The sequence below is a fragment of the Fragaria vesca genome, linkage group LG6 (genome assembly GCF_000184155.1).
Source record: "Fragaria vesca subsp. vesca linkage group LG6, FraVesHawaii_1.0, whole genome shotgun sequence".
Classification (NCBI taxonomy): Eukaryota; Viridiplantae; Streptophyta; class Magnoliopsida; order Rosales; family Rosaceae; genus Fragaria; species Fragaria vesca.
The window spans coordinates 15,618,434-15,624,963 of record NC_020496.1 but is presented as its reverse complement, the minus strand read 5'-3'; the positions used below and the strand labels follow the sequence as shown (position 1 = coordinate 15,624,963).

General features: G+C 38.1%; 1 pseudogene; it reads right to left on the bottom strand.

The window, feature by feature from the left end:
* Positions 1-460: 460 nt before the first annotated feature.
* Positions 461-2,298, bottom strand: LOC101296595 (annotated as a pseudogene).
* Positions 2,299-6,530: the final 4,232 nt, after the last annotated feature.

The following is a 6,530-nucleotide window of genomic DNA, read 5'->3' as shown; positions in this document are numbered from 1 at the left end:
GAAGAATTAGGGTTAGAGGAGAAGACATTGTTTTCGTAAAATTTTAGGGTAGAAGACGTTGAAAAGAATACTTCTAGCGTGTATTTTTTTTTAATAATAGATGTATGTTTTGGTCATTTAGCTTATCTATAAAATCTCAACAGAAACATAAAATAGTAAGGGTGTGTATTAAGAGATTAGGGGTGTGTATTTAAAATTTCTCGTTTAATTAATTAATTTTTTAAAAAGAATTTGAAGAAGAGAGAGAGAGAGAGAGATTTCTCTTCTTCCTCAATTGTTCAACTGAACTAAATAAGTATGTTAATAGATTACATCTGTCTACAGAGAGGACATCAAATGAAATGCCACTGCTGAACGAAGTTTGTTCACGATGAGAATAAGCTTGAAATTATTGCATGCCAACCAAAAGATACTTGCTTCACATATATAGGTAAAGTAAAACAATAAAGAACACAGACATCTAACTACTGGTTCTATAAGATCTGTACCACAGAATTAGAAAACAAAGACACCTATAACCAACGATGAAACTCAGCATCACACCTATGTTGATCCACTTTTGTGATTGTTTCAGACCTTGCTGCATCAAGAACTGGTCACCATACATAAAGCAGTTTCCCTCGACACTTTCCAGACATGTCTTCCTTCCTTGCTCGCCTCCATACTCATTTATCATGAAACACTCCAATGGGTACTTAAACAAACTCAAGTAGTGCATGAAAATCCAATACTTTGGTATATCCTCATTTGGTATGAAAAACCCAGAAAATAGGAAAAAGGACCCCATAATCCCTGCCACTAAAGATGTTCCCATGATGAAGTTCGGCACAAGAGCGCTAATGGAAGCAACAACAGAATTCGACATCAAAATGACCATCCAAACCACTAGACAAAAATAGAGAAACCCATCAATTTCTCTTCTTAGTCCAACGAACCAATAGACGGGGTAGAAATCGTAGAATAGAGAAGAGCCACACCTAATAGGAAAGGAAGAAATACTAGAGTGTTTGATATGACATACGAATAGATTCTATAAGCACCTCTGGAGCATTCTCTCATTAATATTGTCTTCTCTAGCAGGTAAATTGGTAGACCTTCTATTGTGGAAGAGAACAAGAAGGTGAGGCTAAAGGCGAAAAACCCAATTTGCGTTTGCAATTTAGCTGTGCTTGGGTCATTAGCTGCATTCATGAAAATAGTGCCCAGCACAAACCCTGCTACCACTGCCTGCATAGTTCTTGCAGCAAAGAGCTGTTTGTTCCTGCAAATATTGCTAGAGAATCTTTGTCCCAATATGCAAACCTCTATGAACCAGGAATTAGCATACACAAATTTTTCTTCATTAGCAGCCTTTTCTATAAATGCATTAACATGCTTATATTCCTCTATCTCATCACCTCTTACTTCATTCTCACCAATATGTATAACCAAGTCTTTTATAACTTCAATAGCAAACTCAAGCACATTAACATATAGAGGAAGGGAATGACCTGCATATCTGAGTCGCTGCTCGAGTATGTGCAAGGATCCATGGTGATGCACGCTTCCATTAGATAGCAATACAATTTGATCAAATAGCTCAAGAATTCTGAAACCTGGTTGGTGGATGGTTAGCACAATTGTCTTATCTTGTGTTGCAGCCATGGATTTAAGCAACAAGGCTACATCAAACGCTGAAGAAGAGTCTAGTCCTGATGTCGGCTCATCAAGCAGAAGAACACTAGGGTCATGTACCAGATCAACTCCGATTGAGACTCTACGTTTTTCACCACCAGAAATCCCACGGTTTGATTCACTACCAATTCTTACATTGGCAACATGTTCTAGTCCAAGCTCCCTTATTAGCTCAGTCACTCTAGCCATGGCCTTCTCGCGCCTGCTGTGGTACCTTAAACGAGCGCTGTACATGAGTGTTTCTTCTACAGAAAGCAGTGGGAAGAGGGCTTCTTCTTGTTTGACATAACCTGACACTCTCCGAAAATGTTGAGGATTCATAGGCTTGTTATTGACGATGACTTGGCCAGTAGTACTGTTAAGAGGGACCATTCCAGCAACTATTTCTAACAATGTTGTCTTTCCAGCTCCACTTGGACCAACAATAGCTGTGATCTCTGCCGGTCTAGCTTCAAAATCAACATTCTTCAAAATGTATGCTTTAGGGATCACCTCCCTCCTGCAGTTGAGCCACTTGAATTCATCAACTGGGTAAGCTAATTCATAACAAAGATCTTTGGTCTTAATTCTATATTGAGGTTTCTTGCCAGTATTGGAATCTTGCGCCTTGATTGGTAACTTCATTGAGGAAAAAGAGGAGAAAAAAGAAGCTATGAGATGAACTAGAGAGTAGCTAGCTAGAAAGGTAAGCTCACACACCAAACTGGCTTTTCTTAATTTGTAAACGTAACCCTCATTGCCTATATATACCTGCATGGTAAAAAATTGAATAGCATTGAACTATTTTCCTTTTAACGGGTCATTGGGAACCGAAACTTTCCTATATGTCATGTTGACAGTTTCAAAAACACATATTCAAGCGAAGTGAGACTTGGTATAGACGATGATGTATCATCCATGTGATTGCTGAGCAGTGAATCTGCAATTATATATCTTTAATTGAGCAGCCGTTAAGCTTATGGGGGTTTGGTAACACACCGAGGATGCGGATTAAGTTATGGGTGGATGGTCCCTCCTTAATTGGAGGAGGAAATTCATGTGGTACGGTGGCTTGCTACATGAGGAAAGCATTGTTTGTTGTAGCATTGAATTCAAAGAAGGTTATAGTTGCTATATGAATAGAAAAGTTTATGCAGTAAGGTTTGGAAGGTAAGATGGAGGTGGGAGCAATTTAGCAATATTTGAAGATGAAGGAGACAAAGCATCAGTAAGCAGCATGCAAGCACTGAATCATGAAATAAGGAGGAAGTTTGACTTTGCTTCCAATAGCATGTTACAATTACATGGATTGTGCATGAATCCAATTGTACTAATATTAGTATGAGAGATTGCAGCAATACAACCTGGGTAGAGAATTAATTTGTGATCTATCCTCACTTGAGATTTTTTTGGGAACAGAATTCCTCTTCATAAATAGTGTGTTACCAGTGAATTCCTCTTCGGAATAGATTGTTTCTTGTAATAAGGGAGATCCTTTCCTTAAATTCTTTTGTTTTAATCTCTATTATTTTGATTACATAAAATCTGATTTCCTTTCCTTTGTAGAAACAGTAAGCCCCCGTTTGTATGGTAGGAAATCATGGTATGGAAATAGAATTAGTTTCATTTTTCATTTTAATGTGTTGCTTGGTGGTAAATAAAGATTGGAAATGAAACAAAAAATGAGATATGACTGGAAATTGACTCCCTCATAAAGCCTGAATTGAATGACCTAGTGAGGGGTGCATGGTATTTTATTTCCATTCCCACCGTCAAAGGTAAATTACAGAAATTAGTCATCTAAAAAATTTATATTCCCTTAAATAGATCACATAGGCAATTAATAAAAGGGTGTTATTGGAAATTAAAGCTTTCAATTTCATTATTATGATTTTTTAAATATTGTGTAATAGGAATGGAAATGAAGTACTAATTTAATTAGAATATCAACCAAACACCTACATAGAAATACCAAAACCTTTTCCATTCCTTATCAACACGGAAAAGAAAATAAATCATTTCTCTATCTTAACATTCCTGCCAGGTCCGTTTGGTTGGTGAGAAGTCATGGTATGGAATGAGAATTAGTTTCATTTTCATTAAATTGTCATGTTTGGTTATGTCATCAGTATGGAAAGGAAACTAAATTAAATGAGTTGACCGGAGTCCAATTCCATAAAAGAGGTGGAAAAGAAATAGGGCCAATTATCTAGGAGGTGGTATTTTATTTTTTCCATAGATGCAATGAAAAATTTACTTATATTGTCCCTTGTAAAATCTAGTATTAATGGTACTTTAATTACCCGTATTATTTTTAAATTTTTCATATTTAATTTGATTGGGTATTATTGGAAAGTCATTAACAAATTAATTGTTTCAAACCATTTCAAAATCTGAAGTCTTGGATTCTTCCAAACATCACAAATCGAAATGCTAAATCAATTCCATTCCATCCTTGAAAGGAAAATGTAATACCCCGGATTTTTAGATGCTAGTTTCTGTTATTTTTATTCGGTTGACTTTTTGGCTGACTTTTAAGAGGCCAAAAGTTGACTTTATTTTCCGTAAATTATCTTCGAAAACTTCCTTCATGAAAGTTGTAGAGTTTGTCGATACGAGTTCGTAGACATGCGGCACGCCTAAAACGGATGTCGTATGAAGAAGTTATGGTCAACGAAAGTTGTGGCTTTTCGGGAGTTTTTAGGATAAATAGAAAAGTTTTGGGGTGGAAACCCTAAAATTTAGAAACTCAACTTTCTTTCTCTCTCCTCCTCACGGAGACGCACAGGCTGCCCCATTTTCACCCGGGAAGAAGTCGGATATCCGGCCACCGATTTGACCACCGCCGGTCCCGATAGTTCGGTCTCGTCCTCGTCAACCCAGCTGTGCCGATCCTTGACGCCGGCGGACGACGGACAAGCCGCAGCAAGGCCCGAAAGCCACTACTACAGTGACCTCTCGCCGGACCCTAATCCGGTGACCTCCGACGACGCAGCTAGCTTAGTTAAGCTTGTCTCCTCCATGTGAAGCTTCCTAGCACTACCAGAAGAAAGACTTTAGCCGACAAAAATAAAAAAACTAGGCCGACGAATTATTTTTTCGTCGGCTAATTAAAAATTTTCGTCGGCTATGGTCAACTTTAGCCGACGAAATTAAAATTTCGTCGTCTGAATAATTTTTTTCGTCGGCTATAGTCTGTGAACTTTAGCCGACGAAATTTTTAAAAGTTTAGCCGACGAAAAATATAATTTCGTCGGCTAAAGTTCCTTATATTTGCAGATCTGGACAACAACTCATCTGAGAAAAAAAAAACTATATGTAGAACCTTGAAACGCAAAAAAGTCGTGAAATAAGATATGACCAGAATGGTGAAATACGTCTACAGTTGAAAAAACACGGTATTCTGGTAAAGTCTCGGTGCCGATTGTTGCGGTCAATACAATTTACCCTTATTATTCACTATGCTGCAGATTTGGTTTTTGGTGTCCGATTGACTATTGAGATACCTTTCCGGAAGCGTAACGGCCCTACGAGTCAAACTCATAGCTAATGCCATGATGTATGGGCCTTTTTTGTCATCCGAGTCCGTTTAGGGCTTCAAAATGCAGTTTTCTTATTTCCGATTAAAGTTGACCGTTTCGATTGAGCCCTTAACGTTGTCGAATCCAGTTGAATTTTTTACCATAGACATCTTTCGTCATAATGATCATATCGGACGGTCAAATTTTGGTTTGTAAATTTTAGTCATCGGAATCACAACGTGTCTACTATTTATCGTTATTATTCCCTATGAGGAGCCCTATCGTCGGAAGGTAAATGTATCAAAATTTTTATATGGGCAGTTGCGTCTCATCTACGTGAGAGTTTTTTGTGTGGAAGGTTTGACCAAACCATGTAATATAGAGGGAGATATGAGCGTTTTCGTGTGATAAGTGACGATGGATTAGAGTTACCTGTTTCGATCGAGTCCTTAACATTGTCGGATCCAGTTGAATTTTTTACCATAGACATCTTTCGTCATAATGATCATATCTGACGGTCGAATTTTGGTTTGTGAATTTTAGTCATCGGAATCACAACGTGTCTACTAATGCTATATAACTTGTTTAGTAGGTTATACAACTTTGTGAACCAACTCTATATAGGAAGCAAAATTATAAAAAATCTCGTGAAATAAGATGTGTTCAGAATGGTGAAATAAGGCTATAGTTCAAAAATCACATAAATCGGGTAAAGTTTCGGTGCCGATAGTAGCGGTCAACCCTATTTACCGTTATTATTCCCTATGGGGAGCCCTATCGTCGGAAGGCAAATGTCTCAAAATTTTTATATAGGCGGTTGCGTCTCATCTACGTGAAAGTTTTTCGTGTGGAAGGTTTGACCAAACTACGTAATATAGAGGGAGATATGAGCGTTTTCGTGAATTTATAGTCTTTAGCCGACGAGATATTAAAAAAGTCGTCGGCTAAGGTCAAAAATTTTTGGGCGGTAAAAATTTTCAAAGGACTTTAGCCGACGAAAATATATGAAAAGTCGTCGGCTAAAGTTGAAAAATTTTCAAAATTTTCAACCAAAATTTTCAAAATTTTCAAAAGAGTTTAGCCGACGAAAATAAAGAATTTCGTCGGCTAAAGTTCTTTATATAGGAGTTTTACCGAAGGTGGATGGTCAGAAGTCTATTTCGCCTGCCAGATTTTCTTCTCGGCCTAGCTCCGCCGTCAAGCCACCGGAGACCGCCACACTTCTCCCAAAAGCTTCGCCGTCGTCTCTACTTCATTGCTGGACAGGTGGTGCATCGAGTGGCGCCGCCGTGAGGGATAAATCGAGCTCCAAAACTCCGCCGGTTCGGATTCGGTGTCGATCGAATTTCTCCTTCC